This window comes from Lepisosteus platostomus, unplaced genomic scaffold, assembly GCF_059453375.1.
Source record: "Lepisosteus platostomus isolate fLepPlt1 unplaced genomic scaffold, fLepPlt1.hap1 Scaffold_60_H1, whole genome shotgun sequence".
NCBI classification, from domain to species: domain Eukaryota; kingdom Metazoa; phylum Chordata; class Actinopteri; order Semionotiformes; family Lepisosteidae; genus Lepisosteus; species Lepisosteus platostomus.
Genome location: NW_028291676.1, coordinates 424,938 through 443,406, shown reverse-complemented (window position 1 = coordinate 443,406; position 18,469 = coordinate 424,938). Strand labels below are relative to the sequence as shown.

The window sequence follows — 18,469 nt, the reverse complement described above, 5'->3', positions numbered from 1 at the left end:
GCCTTAACCACTCGGCCACGACAAAAGAGAGCCTACTCCCGCCGCATTCCTCCTATAATCTAACACGGAGTGCGAGGTGGCTGCGGATACGTTTTCAAAGTCGCTCTCCGTTAAAAAAAAATAAATACCTTTGACAAAATACGTGCCGGCAGACAGTCACACCTCAGAGGGTTTAAGGCTGGCTTCACGTTCAAATGATAAAGTCTCCCCGTCCGGATGTCAAAATGCAACTTTGGCAGACAGAAAAAACATCAACAAACCACAAATGTGGACAAGGATTTTACAAGCTGCACCATACTGCACTTTCAAAAGCATTTACATTCCTGTTAGACGCAGGAATTGCCTTTGTTTTGAGCGCTTACGAACGCCATGGAAAACGAAACAAAACAAAAGCCCTCAGCTCCTGCACTTGATTATAATGCCATTTCGTGTCGAAGCAGTAATTTACATCATCCTACCACTGCAACACGGGGAATAGAGGGAAATGAGCACAAGCTACGAATCGTCTCAATCACTCCCTAGAGTCGTAAGGCGCATTGAAGGGTGCACCCCCATCATTAATCGTTGCGCCTCTGTGAAAGGAAAGCTCTTGAGCAGTCTTTGAAACAGCTCAGATCAAACACTTGATTGCTTCCATGTGCATCTGGAGCCCATTTCTTATTTTCACTTCACGCCGCCCAAAGCATTTCTAAAACAGGAGATTCGCGTTTAGGAATGCGCCCTGCCCTACAAATAAAACAGGTCTACGGGTCTGAAACCTGCTCCACGGAAAACAGTTCTGTTGCGCTTTTGATCAAAGGGAGATTCGCTGTTCTTACTTTTTGATGACATAACACCCAAAGGGGCTACTTTGGAGCTGGATTCCAACCAGCATCCTAAAGTTTCTTAGCGGTATCCTTTACAGTCCTCTGTTCGGTCGACAAGGGACTGAAGGGGGCAGCTTTCCTCACACATGCAGTGCAATGTACTGTAGTGTTCCCGTTCATTGAATTCACAGTTCTGCATCAGACCTCTAACTCGTTTCCTTAGCTTGGATTTAAGCCACGAAGCAGGCTTCTTCTGTATAAAGGTATAGAGGAATCACAAACTATTTGAGAGGCCATCATCCTAGGGGGAACTGACAAAGTCTATCCCTAAACACCTAGCGATGTCTCTCGAGAGACTGTCAAAAATCACTTTCTCCATTCGTGCTGCAAGTAAGTAAAAACGTGGTCTCAACCCAGGGCCACTTGGCAGCAGCGGCACGTAAATACTGTTACTGCTCGATACCGAGGTTAGCCTACCATACCATGTTTAGCCACCGCTAGGAAATGTACGGCTCTAGTACCGGAGCAAACGACAGGAGGGCCAACGTTTAACAGGCACATGTGTTAGATATGGAGAGCGACGAGGATGGGATTCAAACCCACACGTGCAGAGCACAATGGATTAGCAGTTCATCACCTTAACCACTCAGCCACCTCGTTGACGAAACTGGGCTGTCCGGACATGGGTTGGCGCGCTCCAGATGATCTTTTTCTTTTTTTTCCCTCGTACTCGAGGGTCATTTTCCTGTTCCACGTGCGATTTCAACATTTTCCTTGGGAGATGTCAAGCCAGCAAGCCACTGCTGTGGTTCAGTGGCCAGTGTGGAGTTCAGTGGCCCTGTTGTACACAGAAAGCACATTGAGCTCCTTGGACATGAAAAGTTCCAGATAAAAGCTATTTGTCACCCTTTCTCTTGGTGTTGATGTTGCTATTGTATGTAAATGTGGCAACTTGCACAGCGAGCAGGCGGAGCACACACCGAATGCAGATGTGTCTGAGTGGTGTGTCCAAGTGGCTGCAAAAGGACAGCTCTCCTGGGGCGCCGTGGCTTAGTTGCTTAAGGCGCCTGTCTAGTAAACAGGAGACCCTGGCTCCGAATCCCAGTGGTGCCTTTTTTGTTCTGTCTTCTCGAACAGAACTGGTCATTATGGACAACTGCCTACGGCTAGCCTTAATTAAATACAAGCATTCATTTCTTGTCTTGAACGACTTGTTTTTCTTAAAATGGATGCAACTTGCAAAACATGAAATACAAACCTTGCTAATCAGCGCTAGCGGCTGGCAAAAAAAAAAATAAGTCAGCAATGTTTTTTTTCTTTAACCTTAACCCTGCTAATGGAGAAGAGTTAAACGACCGAGTCTATGCAGCTTAAACGGTGCGCACGTCGGGTTCTTAGCTGAAAGGGTGGTAAACCACGCTCACCCCAGTCCTTAATCTTTTAAAGAGGATACAAAATTGAACCTAGTCGCCACATCACATACATCCTGTTCAATGATAAAAAGGTAACATCTATCCTCGCTCCAAAGTAAATCTCACGTTGAGGGCATATTTGTTTTCACTTTACCGTGAATCAGGCTCGGCTGCACAGAGGAGAGAGCAGAGCAATGAGGTCACGGGGACAGGGGAGTCACACGCTGGCGGTTTGAATACGCGGAAGATCACTGAGGGATCCACAGTATATGGACCTTCCGTGCGCCATCAGTCCGCACTCCGGACTCTGAATCCTGCCATCCGAGTTAAGATCTCGGCGGAACCTGAGGCGCAGTTCCTTCTTAAAACGTAATCTGGTGAGCATTTCTAGAATCGTACTTGTATAGATTGTAGCGTGCTCTCTGAAGGCACCAGTTCTGTAGGGTTTGGGCATTAACTGGGATAATTATTAATTGTAGCAGTAAATCATAAAATGATTCTTTGGATGGCCTTAGAATCCAACCATGCGATATAACTCAAACAACGCACACACATAATAATAATAATAATAATAATAATTGCTTACACTTATATAGCGCTTTTCTGGACACTCCACTCAAAGCGCTTTACAGGTAATGGGGACTCCCCTCCACCACCACCAATGTGTAGCATCCACCTGGATGATGCGACAGCAGCCATAGTGCGCCAGAACGCTCACCACACATCAGCTATCAGTGGGGAGGAGAGCAGAGTAATGTAGCCAATTCATAGAGGGGGAGTATTAGGAGGCCATGATTGGTAAGGGCCAATTGGAAATTTGGCCAGGACACCGGGGTTATACCCCTACTCTTTTCGAGAAGCGCCCTGGGATTTTTAATGACCACAGAGAGTCAGGACCTCGGTTTTACGTCTCATCCGAAGGACGGCGCCTGTTTACAGTATAGTGTCCCCATCACTATACTGGGGCATTAGGACAATCATGGACCACAGGGTGAGCGCCCCCTGCTGGCCCCACTAACACCTCTTCCAGCAGCAACCTTAGTTTTTCCCAGGAGGTCTCCCATCCAGGTACTGACCAGGCTCATACCTGCTTAGCTTCAGTGGGTTGCCAGTTGTGAGTCGCAGGGTGATATGGCTGTTGGCGTAGGGTGATATGGCTGCTGGCGCTGTACATAGGTACTAATACACGAGGATACATTTATTAATACATAGAATATGCATGTAAACCTAACAGATCTTATCAAGAGGTTTATCAGAATACAAAAGGTATATATTCAGTCAGTTACAAAGAGTTACATATATCAAGAGGACATATGTTCAGTATATCATTCATTTAGACCGTTTCGTAAATGAACTTGGTTATAACTTCTACATTGGATACTCAAAACAAGTACATAACTCTTAGGAATTAAATTGGTATCAACTGGTTGGGATGACAATTGAATTCTCGAGCTGTAATGCATTGAAGTTGAATACTCATCCAATCTCTGGGGATTCAGATCTCCTGCGGACTCAAAGAAGCAGTTGCAGGCTTGTTGCTGTCCAATCCGCGCTGTCTGGCTTGGTGCCAGGTTGTGCTGTGCGGTTTGCGACAGTGCGCTGCTGATGCTCACTGACCGGCTAGTTAGTGTTGGCTTTAACTAGCAAAGTTTATGCACAGCAGAAAAGATGACTGTGGGTCCCAGCAGGTCAGGAAGAGGACCGGTTCGTTCCTGATGAAGCGCTTGTTCTGATTAGTGATTCAGCTGTCCACAGTTCCGACCTGTTCACGAGGCTTGCTGCTGATGCTAACCTCGGGTGGATCCTCTGGTTACTCGTGGCAACCTCCACTCTCGACTCTTAGAACAGAGGAAAGTACTGGCACTCGGACACACTGGCCGTTCCGTGGTTGTCCGGGCTGAGTCTCAGGATGGTCAGGAGGCGTGCTGTGAGAATGTCCTGCCCTTGGGAGCCTTCTGCTCCTGGGCCTTCCTGCCATGGAATTGTCTTGCACCCCTGGAATTCTCCTTAGAATTCTCCTACTGGAATAGTCCTACTAGTTCTCCTGCACATTGTCTATTGTTTGTTTGTACATTGTCTTGATGCACTGGTTGCACTTTGTTTTGTTTTTTACACTTGTTTTACAATCGAGAGACTTTCTGTAAGTAAGAATTCCATTGTACCAGTACCGGTTACATATGGCAATAAAGTTCAAGTTCAAGTTCAAGTTCTCCAGGCTCTCTGTTGCCTGTTTTTACCTGGAGGAACTTGGCTTGTCATTGGCTGAAAGTTTAATGGGCATCAGAGTCCCACATGGGTTACATTGCCCTACCAGTCCCTGACTGGTTGATCAAGGTGAGATATGAGTCACTTACTCCTGACACCTAGGAATGCAATCCAGATGTCCATCTGGCACTCCCTAGACAGATAGGCGCCAATGGATGACCATTGATCATGATAGCCAGGCTTAGCTAAGTGCATCCCCATTTGGGAGCTGTCCCTTATCAAAAGAAAACATCTTTAAATCAGCCTGCATGAATAGTTTCTCTGTGGCTGCACCACAGAGATGAAGAGAGAGATGGGGCCTCATTTGGGAAAGCACAGCAACACTTATTTCTGTCTTATTAACAAGCATTGCCTCTACATATCCCCCCTTTTTGAAGGTCACGAGGTCCTGAGACGTTGTTGCCTTCAAAACAAAACAGAGTTAAGTGATGTCCCCTGTCATTAGAACATTAACCTTAAATGTCCACATTTCTCCTCAAGAATTCATACCGGAACCAGCATTGGGAACAAACAGGATGAATAACATCTGGAGTATGTATAAACACGGTAGGAGACATCATCTCAGTCTAGGCATTACAAATCAGGAAGTTCACTGTCAGTATCTGATACCTCTGTAGGCAGATATTTGGGGAAGAAGTAACTTCCTTTCTTTTGAAATGCTACCTTTGACTCATTTGTGCTACCCGGAGTACATCTTGATGTAAGAGTACAGCATTCAGAGTACATTGTCAGCCATGATCCAGCTTCCCAGCAGCAGTGTTACAATAACACCGGTTCCTGTTCCCAGCCCCCCTGATGAACCATGACACCTGTGTTGGGCACCTGCCAGGGTGGTTTGGAGGTTTGTTCCATTAAAGCAAACTAACTACCTGTACCTCCTGAGGGCTTACTGTTTCTTGGATTTCTATCCAATTCAATAGTGTGGCACCTGAAGGCATCCACGACCTCAAGTTGGGTCTTATGTTGTCTGGTTCCAGACCGTACAGTGTCAAGTTACCATGCTGTACTATGGCCTCCTTGGGGCCAGTAGCACGCAAACCTATCAGAAATAGCAAACACACAACAGTGGCGGCAGCAATCAGTCCTCCCAAAAGTCTTTTCGGGTGGCTGATCCCAGTCATCTCCTTCTGAGTGACTGTTGCCTTTCTAAGTTGGCGCAGCATGTACATGGTCTCTTTCTCAGTATGCCATGTGGCATCTTGGGCACCAACATCCTGGAAATCTGAGGAGATCTGACGCAGCTGCTGACGCTGCTCCTCCATTTCCAGGACATCTGCTTTTTCGATTTGTTCATGCCTGTGCTCTAGGAACCCTGCAGGGGGTGGTGCAGCGGTGGAGCATGCCTGACCCTTGGCTTAGTGGTCATCTGGAGCACCTGAGGGATCTGGGATTGTTACTCCATTCTCACTGTTCAGGTCCACCCTGCACACTTCCTGATTGAGGAATCCCTCTATCGGCATGTTTACAATCGTTCGCTGGGCGTGGGTGTAGGACACCTGCTCGCTCCCCCCTTCCCTCTCTAGGGGTTCAGGGAGCTGCCCCAGCACTGGGATAGCTAGTTCACTGTCTTTGAACTCACCATCACCCACCAGGCCCATGTCAGTGCAGGCGGGGATTCTGACACCCCCCTTTTCCATGTTCTGCACTAACAGTCGGGTGGCTTGCCCATCCAGCTCCAGTGGTTGGTGCTGAACCACTGTTGGTCAGACTCAGACTGACAAACTGAGCTGGTGGCTGTAAGAAAACCGGCTCGGCTTTCATTCCCTGTCCCTTCTGGGGGACTGGGTGTATTGGCAACCCTGCCGTTGAGGCAGGAACAATCAGGTCAATCTCACTCACTACCTGGTAGTTGTGAGAAATAATGTTACCTGACTGCAGGTTCCCTGGGTCACAGCAGAGGGAATCGGCATCTGGGATCAGGTGTGTCCACAGCGCAGTAGTCTCAGCGTCCAGCTGAACCTCCTGTCTAACCTGTGAATGTTGCACCAGGGGATTTCTTTATTTATGTCTTTATTTAGTGGTTTCATTAGTGACAAAGGCTAAACTTTCTTGGAAAAATGTCTTTTATGTAAACCATGTTTGCTATTAATTCATTTAGGACTAGAATATGTTCATTTTCTTCCAATAAAAGAAGGGTTCCTTTCGCCATAGTCGGGTTGACATTAGAAGCTTGCCACGCCCGGACTGTTACACCATCGAATTAGCATGTTAAAGCGATTTCGTTGAGGAGCCTAGCTTTCTTAACTAGTAAGTACTGTACTTCCTTGGTTTTTGAGGGGGGGAGGTGTCTTTCGCTGGAAATCTGGTCCCCTTCTACTGTGAAAATACCTGTGAAACCGGTTTAATCCGTCACAGCCAGCACTCCCGCTGGCCACCCACGTGTTATGCTCTTCATTAATGTCTAAGCCGGAACACATCATTATATCTCATTTTGTATTTCTTTTAAAAAAATCGTTTGCCCAGCCTAACAGTATTGTTGTTATTGTTTTTATCCTGTAAAGCGCTTTGAGGAGCCAGCTTTTAAGGCGCCATATACAATAAAGTTCATTATTATTACTATTGTTAAATTGCTGGACAGAGAGGTGAACATTATTACACGGAAGACAAAGATAGCGATTTATGTGTGGATGCTGCACATTGGTGGGGAGTCCCCATTGCCTGTAAAGCACTTTGAGTGGAGTGTCCAGAAAAGCGCTATATAAATGTAAGCAATTATTATTATGATTATTATTATTATTATTACGTTGCATTGTGCATTATGCTGCTGTAATACAGTTTTAAATAATTAAAAGTCTAAACAGTATCAGCTTTATTTATGGGTTTTAAATCAATATAAATGTTTATATTGTAACGCCTAGGTGACTATTCATTGTTATTAAAATGACTTAAATTTGATCATGTTGTGATAATTAGAAATATAAATTTGTTTGGTGCGAGTGAAGTTTTATTTAATCTCTGAGCCAGGGAAACATTGTATTTTTTTTAAAAAATGTTTATTAAAAAAAAAAGTAACGGCTCCAGCAGGATTCAAACACACAACATGTGATGTGGGAGCCAGGAAGCTAACCCACAGCACCACCAGCAAGGTCACACAAAGAACGTAGAAAAAGCCCTACAAAACATTATGTAACAATTCTTGTGTTGCGGTACATGAGTATAATTATATCGTTATTAATTTCTTTAAATACGCGATTCCATATTATATTCCCTTTTAATCAAATTCTTGTACCGGAGCTTGTTGACTCCAGTATCACGTTAGTTAAAGACTTCGATGCTTAAAATGTTTAGGGAGAAATGGAATACTGGTGTGTATGTTTTCTTTAAAGTACCGAGACCAGCCATATACTGTATGTTTAAGTTCCAAAATTAATATTGTTTATGGCCTTCACACGTGTTACAGTATGCTCCTATTCCTTTTATGCTCAGGTACTAAGATTTCCCTTCAGTGGTAAAATTCCATATAAATATTCAATGCTTAAACGGGCACAGTAAAGACATTAAATATACATGTACATATACATACTGTATACAGTACAGTTTGCATACAGTAATATATTTATGTTCCTAAATCAATCTCTTTTATGAGCATGTGAAAGGCATGGTGAATCGGAGATTCTCAAAAATTACTGTACTTTGCATGATTGGAAACAAATGCGTGATTGCGAAATGCTGTGGTGTTACTTTTACAAAGACGGTCAATGAAAAAAAGAATGTGGACCAGGGCACTACTTTGAGTTTACAGCTTGTCCAAGGTCATTCATTATTAATACTATTAGTAATATCTTCGTTAAAGACTTTGATGGCGACAGCTCAAACATGAGAGGTTGAGCTTTATTAGCTCCACCTTGCAGAAATTCCGGATACTATTATTTTAATTGCGGTTTTATAGGAGAATTTACGGTAACTCGTGGTAGACTGCGTAAAGCGCACCGCAAAATAATGTGGTATCGCCCGCTTGTTTTGAATAGCTGCATCTGTACGCCCCGTGTCTCAACGGTAGGACGGAGTCAAATACTGCCTCGACACGTAACAGCGTTATATTAAACCGCAGGACTTGAGGGCTGTTTTGTTTGAATGTTCAAGGCATTGGTAAGAGCGTAGGTCAAGGGCCATTGGTGCATCTCCTGTAACTGGAGTAAAAATGCTATTCAAAGTGCAGTGACTAAAATCGTCGTCCACATGTCTCCGTTGTTGATTGCTTTCTGTCTAAGAACGTTCTGTTTTCATGTCCGAACGGGGAGACTTTATCATTCCAACTTGAAGCCACCCTTAAGTCCTCTGAGGTGTGTGTGTGTGTGTGCTTGCACGTATGGCGTAAAAGGTTTCTTAAACGGAGAGCGAACTTGAAAAAAGTTGCCTCCGCTGCCGCCGCCGCCTCGCACTCCCTGTTCGATTGTAGCAAGAAGGCAGCGGCCGCGGCGCTCGCTGTAGTCGTGGCCGAGTGGTTAAGGTGACGGACTTGAAATCCGTTAGGGTCTCCCCGCGCAGGTTCAAATCCTGCCGACTACGGCGTCCTTTGCATTTGGTTGCGTGCGTGCGTGTAAAAGGACCAGCGCCGTTTCGTTTTCGCTGGGACCTTTAACACTCTAAATCGCCTGGACCCGCAGCCTGTGAAATCGATTCTTCAGCACCCACGATGGACGCTTTGCCGCTGGACACAGATAACGATGCTTTTCTGCAACGAGCTTTCCAGCTGAATTTTCTCGGCAGCTCCGTACTGAACCTGTTCTCCATTGCAACATAGCGGAGGCTCGTCACGTCTATAGCAAGGCTGTGTAGGACCGCATACGCCACAGTGACTTGTACACAGACCTCATGAAAGGCAAGCGAAATACACTTTTAAAATTCCAAAGACTCACAAGGTCAGAGAAACAGCGATGACCTGAACAGATCTGTTACAGAAGTCTAGGTTGACCTTTTTAGAGCTGTAATTGCATTTTTGTTTAATAGAAGATCAAATCTACTCGCATGTACCAGCACCTTACAGTTTATTGATGTTAATTCTGTTTAAGTAATAAGATTGCTAACGATGTTGGACTTTAGCCGGTGTTTTTTAGAACAAATTGCTTACACTTCTGTAAGGAATACGCAGTACGTGCCTTTGTCAGTCATTGCTCACCATACCTGTAACTTTCTTATCTAACTCACTTCCTCAAATGGTGAAGGTCCACAAACATAAATGAAAAAAAAACCCTTGTTGTAGATGAGGTGCACAAAAAAGCAGCCCCTGATAGTGTATAACACATTTATACTATTGCAGAGACACATGTAACATATATATACTGTATATATATATATGAAACAGAAATAGAAACAGAAACAGGAATCGCTTACTCACCTGGAGAATCTCTGTAGGAATATCTAGCATTTATCAATGGAAATAAAAGCTGCTTTAATACAGTGCATGTTCAAACTCAAACCCTCAGCTGCTGTTCTTGTTTGTTTTGGGACAAATTGCAACTGAGCATCGCATGAGCCGTTACGTACCCTTATCTGTTAGGGAATTTCAAGGGAGGAGTTAGGTCAGAATGGGTAGGCTGCAAAACAACAAGTAAAGATTTATTCCAAGATGAAACGTTGTGGCGGTTTTCTTATCTTTTCAGCATGGACTAAACTTTTACGTGTTCCTTATATGCTATATATGTATATATTAGCACCAATGTCGTTCTTAAAAACTAACATGAAATTGTCAGGGACATTCAGCTATATGCAAAGACGAGACAGACAAAGTAATAATTCTGTATTAACGTGGCCTACATATTGACGCAATGATCGAACTAACTGACATGTTCTGATTCAGATCCCCTGCAGTTCATGCCAATTAGAACAATAGCAATGCTGAGTCCTCCCCACCCTACTGAGCACAAATTCAGCTGCTCTCCAGTTCTGTTCTGCATGTTTTTTCATTGCAATTGAGCTCGGAGCTGGAGATGATCTCCATACAGTTCTGTGTTCACCAGCCCGCACTTGCGTGCTAATTTACGGGTTGTGGCAAATGCTTTTCTATAGTTCATATACATGACGGCAACCTGTTACCGAGGAACCTGAGAGGTTTAAAAGCCTCACGAGCCAGGCAGGACTCAAACCTTCAATCTTCTGATCCGAAGTCAGACGCGTTATCCATTACGCCACTGGCCCATAGAACATGCGCTTGCACTCCACCACAGAGAGCTCTACACTGCTACTAGTAGTACACTTCCCCATCTAAATTTTCACAGCAAGAAACTTGTGTTTCCTACTATTTTTATCAGGTTTAAAATATCATCTCCTTAAAACAGAAAAAGTGTTGATGTGTCGTGCTGAAATTCCGATTGATTTTGAATTCAAAGAAAAAAGCTTTTCTTCCAAAACACCATGAAATTGTCACATCTTGCAGACAATAGGTGTATTCCATGTTGAAAAGAGAAGAAAGAAAACCATGGAGCCTTTTACAGGTGTGAGGCTTCTTCAGGTGTGAGAAGACCTCACAGTCGAAACGCTGTGTTTCCGTTCTTCTCTTTTCAGCATGCAATAAACCTAGTACTTGTTCCTTTGCAGCCGAGGCATGCTGACGTAGCTACCCAGCTGAACATCTTGCAGACTCTACAGTACTTCTCTCCTGTAGAAGTAAAGCAGGGCTTGCTGGGTGAGCTTTTGCTCCGGTAAATTAGGTCACGTGTCATGTTAAATCACTTCTTCTAAACACAACATTTGCTGGTGCTAGCTTTCCCCATGAAAAGAGACATTTCCCTTACAGTACATGACATATCGTTTTTATTCTATCAATAAGTATAGAAATTAAACAAAAGAAAAAATGGTGTCGCCAAAGAATGCACAGCTCTGTCGCCTTGGGGAGGTGTCAAGGGCATTGAGCTCCTTGGACATGAAAAGTGCCCGATAAATGCCATTTCTCATCATTTCTCTTGGCGTCAGTTCTGCTATTAAATGGGACGGAGGCAACGGGCTCAGAGAGCAGGTTAAGTGCGCACCGAACGCAGATGTGTCCAAGTGTCTGTAAAAGCGCGGTGCTCCGCTGGCGCTGTTCCCTAGTGGCTTAAAGTGCCCGCCTAGTAAGCAGGCGATCCTGGGTCTGTATACCAGCGGTGCCTCTCTCCGTGTCTTGTTGTGCCGAATGTATCATTTCAGACAAACATGTACAGCTTGGTTCAGTTTAATGCAAGAATTCATTTCCTTTCTGGAATAACTTGTTTTTGAAGAAATCCATACAGCTTGTGAAAGATGAAATCCATTTCTTGGTTGTCAGTGGAAAAAGATTGCCGGCTGCAAGAAGCGCAAGTGATTGTTTTCTTTGACCATAAACCTGCAAATGTAGGGAGCACAAGCGGCCGTCAGTCTCTGTGGCGCAATCGGTTAGCGCGTTCGGCTGTTAACCGAAAGGTTGGTGGTTCAAGCCCACCCGGGGACACATGTCTCAGTTTTTCCAATGTAAACATCATCACCGCTAAAGAAGATGGCGCAGAAGGCTCCACAGTCGAAACATTGTGCTTCTTTTCTTCTCTTTTCAGCATGGAGTAAACCTTTGCTTGATCCTTTGCAGCCTACGCATGCTGACACAGCTACCTTTCTCTTAACGCGCCTCAATCATTATTCACCAAAACCATCAGCAGAATGTGTCGCCTTTGTGGTGATGTCACTCCTCTGCTTCACAAATGTCCTTAGTGACGGACCATTTCTTTCTGCCATTTTTCCGGAGCGGTTATTGATTGCTCCATCATTTCCCTCATACTTTCCATCCCTAGATTGAACAAAAAAAAACAGAAACAGGCTGACAGGACGACAATCAAATTGCAAAAACTCATCAAAGCACTCGATAGAGTATTTGAATCCACAAGTAGCTACGAGCAACTTTGTCCTGGCTTGCATAAAAGTCGGAAAATGTCAAAAAGAAAAAGATGGTGGCTTTTTCATATCTGTTCTTTTATTTTTAGTTCGTTGGCTCTTCTGTCCATTGTCCTCCTGCCTGGCTCTTGACCTGTGACTGTCTGAACGCACACATTAGACTTTCAGGCGGGGGATTTGTCCTGAGCCTCTGTGAAAGACCCACCCACCCCCATAAATAACTGCTCTAGAAACACATGAATGCAAAACTAAACCACAGCTTAAAGAGGAGCTCCAACTCAGTGCCATACTAATGTAAACGAAGTAATACTAAGACATGTTCTTATGGATTTGTCTTACCTTGAGATATGTAATTGGATTTCAGGATTAACTTCCTCATTCAATGTACTGGTGATTCTTTGCCTGGTCAGTACCTGGGTGGGAGACCTCCAGCGAACAATTAAGCTTGCTGCTGGAAGTGGTGTTAAGAGACTCTTAGGATCTTCCAGAGGTGTCTGTCCAATAGCACTAGTTGCCTTAGAGCTGGCTCAAACATTGCTCAAGAGTCTACCTTTCACAGATGCGCAAAGATGAATGATGGGGGTGCACGCTTCAAGGAGCCTTCCAACTGTAGGGACCGATTAGAGACGATCCGTAGCATGTGTTCGTTTCCATATACGCCCCGTGTCTCAACGGTAGGACAGAGTCAAATACTGCCTCGACACGTAACAGCGTTATATTAAACCGCAGGACTTGAGGGCTGTTTTGTTTGAATGTTCAAGGCATTGGTAAGAGCGTAGGTCAAGGTCCATTGGTGCGTCTCCTGTAACTGGAGTAAAAATGCTATTCAAAGTGCAGTGACTAAAATCGTCGTCCACATGTCTCCGTTGTTGATTGCTTTCTGTCTAAGAACGTTCTGTTTTCATGTCCGAACGGGGAGACTTTATCATTCCAACTTGAAGCCACCCTTAAGTCCTCTGAGGTGTGTGTGTTTGTGTGTGCTTGCACGTATGGCGTAAAAGGTTTCTTAAACGGAGAGCGAACTTGAAAAAAGTTGCCTCCGCTGCCGCCGCCGCCTCGCACTCCCTGTTCGATTGTAGCAAGAAGGCAGCGGCCGTGGCGCTCGCTGTAGTCGTGGCCGAGTGGTTAAGGTGACGGACTTGAAATCCGTTGGGGTCTCCCCGCGCAGGTTCAAATCCTGCCGACTACGGCGTCCTTTGCATTTGGTTGCGTGCGTGCGTGTAAAAGGACCAGCGCCGTTCCGTTTTCGCTGGGACCTTTAACACTCTAAATCGCCTGGACCCGCAGCCTGTGAAATCGATTCTTCAGCACCCACGATGGACGCTTTGCCGCTGGACACAGATAACGATGCTTTTCTGCAACGAGCTTTCCAGCTGAATTTTCTCGGCAGCTCCGTACTGAACCTGTTCTCCATTGCAACATAGCGGAGGCTCGTCGTGTCTATAGCAAGGCTGTGTAGGACCGCATACGCCACAGTGACTTGTACACAGACCTCATGAAAGGCAAGCGAAATACACTTTTAAAATTCCAAAGACTCACAAGGTCAGAGAAACAGCGATGACCTGAACAGATCTGTTACAGAAGTCTAGGTTGACCTTTTTAGAGCTGTAATTGCATTTTTGTTTAATAGAAGATCAAATCTACTCGCATGTACCAGCACCTTACAGTTTATTGATGTTAATTCTGTTTAAGTAATAAGATTGCTAACGATGTTGGACTTTAGCCGGTGTTTTTTAGAACAAATTGCTTACACTTCTGTAAGGAATACGCAGTACGTGCCTTTGTCAGTCATTGCTCACCATACCTGTAACTTTCTTATCTAACTCACTTCCTCAAATGGTGAAGGTCCACAAACATAAATGAAAAAAAAACCCTTGTTGTAGATGAGGTGCACAAAAAAGCAGCCCCTGATAGTGTATAACACATTTATACTATTGCAGAGACACATGTAACATATATATACTGTATATATATATATGAAACAGAAATAGAAACAGAAACAGGAATCGCTTACTCACCTGGAGAATCTCTGTAGGAATATCTAGCATTTATCAATGGAAATAAAAGCTGCTTTAATACAGTGCATGTTCAAACTCAAACCCTCAGCTGCTGTTCTTGTTTGTTTTGGGACAAATTGCAACTGAGCATCGCATGAGCCGTTACGTACCCTTATCTGTTAGGGAATTTCAAGGGAGGAGTTAGGTCAGAATGGGTAGGCTGCAAAACAACAAGTAAAGATTTATTCCAAGATGAAACGTTGTGGCGGTTTTCTTATCTTTTCAGCATGGACTAAACTTTTACGTGTTCCTTATATGCTATATATGTATATATTAGCACCAATGTCGTTCTTAAAAACTAACATGAAATTGTCAGGGACATTCAGCTATATGCAAAGACGAGACAGACAAAGTAATAATTCTGTATTAACGTGGCCTACATATTGACGCAATGATCGAACTAACTGACATGTTCTGATTCAGATCCCCTGCAGTTCATGCCAATTAGAACAATAGCAATGCTGAGTCCTCCCCACCCTACTGAGCACAAATTCAGCTGCTCTCCAGTTCTGTTCTGCATGTTTTTTCATTGCAATTGAGCTCGGAGCTGGAGATGATCTCCATACAGTTCTGTGTTCACCAGCCCGCACTTGCGTGCTAATTTACGGGTTGTGGCAAATGCTTTTCTATAGTTCATATACATGACGGCAACCTGTTACCGAGGAACCTGAGAGGTTTAAAAGCCTCACGAGCCAGGCAGGACTCAAACCTTCAATCTTCTGATCCGAAGTCAGACGCGTTATCCATTACGCCACTGGCCCATAGAACATGCGCTTGCACTCCACCACAGAGAGCTCTACACTGCTACTAGTAGTACACTTCCCCATCTAAATTTTCACAGCAAGAAACTTGTGTTTCCTACTATTTTTATCAGGTTTAAAATATCATCTCCTTAAAACAGAAAAAGTGTTGATGTGTCGTGCTGAAATTCCGATTGATTTTGAATTCAAAGAAAAAAGCTTTTCTTCCAAAACACCATGAAATTGTCACATCTTGCAGACAATAGGTGTATTCCATGTTGAAAAGAGAAGAAAGAAAACCATGGAGCCTTTTACAGGTGTGAGGCTTCTTCAGGTGTGAGAAGACCTCACAGTCGAAACGCTGTGTTTCCGTTCTTCTCTTTTCAGCATGCAATAAACCTAGTACTTGTTCCTTTGCAGCCGAGGCATGCTGACGTAGCTACCCAGCTGAACATCTTGCAGACTCTACAGTACTTCTCTCCTGTAGAAGTAAAGCAGGGCTTGCTGGGTGAGCTTTTGCTCCGGTAAATTAGGTCACGTGTCATGTTAAATCACTTCTTCTAAACACAACATTTGCTGGTGCTAGCTTTCCCCATGAAAAGAGACATTTCCCTTACAGTACATGACATATCGTTTTTATTCTATCAATAAGTATAGAAATTAAACAAAAGAAAAAATGGTGTCGCCAAAGAATGCACAGCTCTGTCGCCTTGGGGAGGTGTCAAGGGCATTGAGCTCCTTGGACATGAAAAGTGCCCGATAAATGCCATTTCTCATCATTTCTCTTGGCGTCAGTTCTGCTATTAAATGGGACGGAGGCAACGGGCTCAGAGAGCAGGTTAAGTGCGCACCGAACGCAGATGTGTCCAAGTGTCTGTAAAAGCGCGGTGCTCCGCTGGCGCTGTTCCCTAGTGGCTTAAAGTGCCCGCCTAGTAAGCAGGCGATCCTGGGTCTGTATACCAGCGGTGCCTCTCTCCGTGTCTTGTTGTGCCGAATGTATCATTTCAGACAAACATGTACAGCTTGGTTCAGTTTAATGCAAGAATTCATTTCCTTTCTGGAATAACTTGTTTTTGAAGAAATCCATACAGCTTGTGAAAGATGAAATCCATTTCTTGGTTGTCAGTGGAAAAAGATTGCCGGCTGCAAGAAGCGCAAGTGATTGTTTTCTTTGACCATAAACCTGCAAATGTAGGGAGCACAAGCGGCCGTCAGTCTCTGTGGCGCAATCGGTTAGCGCGTTCGGCTGTTAACCGAAAGGTTGGTGGTTCAAGCCCACCCGGGGACACATGTCTCAGTTTTTCCAATGTAAACATCATCACCGCTAAAGAAGATGGCGCAGAAGGCTCCACAGTCGAAACATTGTGCTTCTTTTCTTCTCTTTTCAGCATGGAGTAAACCTTTGCTTGATCCTTTGCAGCCTACGCATGCTGACACAGCTACCTTTCTCTTAACGCGCCTCAATCATTATTCACCAAAACCATCAGCAGAATGTGTCGCCTTTGTGGTGATGTCACTCCTCTGCTTCACAAATGTCCTTAGTGACGGACCATTTCTTTCTGCCATTTTTCTGGAGCGGTTATTGATTGCTCCATCATTTCCCTCATACTTTCCATCCCTAGATTGAAAAAAAAAAACAGAAACAGGCTGACAGGACGACAATCAAATTGCAAAAACTCATCAAAGCACTCGATAGAGTATTTGAATCCACAAGTAGCTACGAGCAACTTTGTCCTGGCTTGCATAAAAGTCGGAAAATGTCAAAAAGAAAAAGATGGTGGCTTTTTCATATCTGTTCTTTTATTTTTAGTTCGTTGGCTCTTCTGTCCATTGTCCTCCTGCCTGGCTCTTGACCTGTGACTGTCTGAACGCACACATTAGACTTTCAGGCGGGGGATTTGTCCTGAGCCTCTGTGAAAGACCCACCCACCCCCATAAATAACTGCTCTAGAAACACATGAATGCAAAACTAAACCACAGCTTAAAGAGGAGCTCCAACTCAGTGCCATACTAATGTAAACGAAGTAATACTAAGACATGTTCTTATGGATTTGTCTTACCTTGAGATATGTAATTGGATTTCAGGATTAACTTCCTCATTCAATGTACTGGTGATTCTTTGCCTGGTCAGTACCTGGGTGGGAGACCTCCAGCGAACAATTAAGCTTGCTGCTGGAAGTGGTGTTAAGAGACTCTTAGGATCTTCCAGAGGTGTCTGTCCAATAGCACTAGTTGCCTTAGAGCTGGCTCAAACATTGCTCAAGAGTCTACCTTTCACAGATGCGCAAAGATGAATGATGGGGGTGCACGCTTCAAGGAGCCTTCCAACTGTAGGGACCGATTAGAGACGATCCGTAGCATGTGTTCGTTTCCATATACGCCCCGTGTCTCAACGGTAGGACAGAGTCAAATACTGCCTCGACACGTAACAGCGTTATATTAAACCGCAGGACTTGAGGGCTGTTTTGTTTGAATGTTCAAGGCATTGGTAAGAGCGTAGGTCAAGGGCCATTGGTGCATCTCCTGTAACTGGAGTAAAAATGCTATTCAAAGTGCAGTGACTAAAATCGTCATCCACATGTCTCCGTTGTTGATTGCTTTCTGCCTAAGAACGTTCTGTTTTCATGTCCGAACGGGGAGACTTTATCATTCCAACTTGAAGCCACCCTTAAGTCCTCTGAGGTGTGTGTGTGTGTGTGTGCTTGCACGTATGGCGTAAAAGGTTTCTTAAACGGAGAGCGAACTTGAAAAAAGTTGCCTCCGCTGCCGCCGCCGCCTCGCACTCCCTGTTCGATTGTAGCAAGAAGGCAGCGGCCGCGGCGCTCGCTGTAGTCGTGGCCGAGTGGTTAAGGTGACGGACTTGAAATCCGTTAGGGTCTCCCCGCGCAGGTTCAAATCCTGCCGACTACGGCGTCCTTTGCATTTGGTTGCGTGCGTGCGTGTAAAAGGACCAGCGCTGTTTCGTTTTCGCTGGGACCTTTAACACTCTAAGTCGCCTGGACCCGCAGCCTGTGAAATCGATTCTTCAGCACCCACGATGGACGCTTTGCCGCTGGACACAGATAACGATGCTTTTCTGCAACGAGCTTTCCAGCTGAATTTTCTCGGCAGCTCCGTACTGAACCTGTTCTCCATTGCAACATAGCGGAGGCTCGTCACGTCTATAGCAAGGCTGTGTAGGACCGCATACGCCACAGTGACTTGTACACAGACCACATGAAAGGCAAGCAAAATACACTTTTAAAATTCCAAAGACTCACAAGGTCAGAGAAACAGCGATGACCTGAACAGATCTGTTACAGAAGTCTAGGTTGACCTTTTTAGAGCTGTAATTGCATTTTTGTTTAATA

General features: G+C 44.6%; 7 non-coding genes across 7 annotated transcripts; 5 read left to right on the top strand and 2 right to left on the bottom strand.

Moving 5' to 3' along the window:
- Positions 1-8,910: 8,910 nt before the first annotated feature.
- trnas-uga (transfer RNA serine (anticodon UGA)) lies at positions 8,911-8,992 on the top strand. The gene has a single exon. It is a non-coding gene; the product is annotated as a tRNA-Ser (tRNA).
- A 1,556-nt stretch (positions 8,993-10,548) lies between these two features.
- On the bottom strand, positions 10,549-10,621 carry trnar-ucg (transfer RNA arginine (anticodon UCG)). The gene has a single exon. It is a non-coding gene; the product is annotated as a tRNA-Arg (tRNA).
- A 1,193-nt stretch (positions 10,622-11,814) lies between these two features.
- On the top strand, positions 11,815-11,888 carry trnan-guu (transfer RNA asparagine (anticodon GUU)). Its single transcript has one exon. It is a non-coding gene; the product is annotated as a tRNA-Asn (tRNA).
- Positions 11,889-13,429: 1,541 nt separating this feature from the next.
- On the top strand, positions 13,430-13,511 carry trnas-uga (transfer RNA serine (anticodon UGA)). Its single transcript has one exon. It is a non-coding gene; the product is annotated as a tRNA-Ser (tRNA).
- Positions 13,512-15,067: 1,556 nt separating this feature from the next.
- Positions 15,068-15,140, bottom strand: trnar-ucg (transfer RNA arginine (anticodon UCG)). The gene has a single exon. It is a non-coding gene; the product is annotated as a tRNA-Arg (tRNA).
- Positions 15,141-16,333: 1,193 nt separating this feature from the next.
- Positions 16,334-16,407, top strand: trnan-guu (transfer RNA asparagine (anticodon GUU)). Its single transcript has one exon. It is a non-coding gene; the product is annotated as a tRNA-Asn (tRNA).
- Positions 16,408-17,947: 1,540 nt separating this feature from the next.
- trnas-uga (transfer RNA serine (anticodon UGA)) lies at positions 17,948-18,029 on the top strand. Its single transcript has one exon. It is a non-coding gene; the product is annotated as a tRNA-Ser (tRNA).
- The last annotated feature ends 440 nt before the right edge of the window (positions 18,030-18,469 follow it).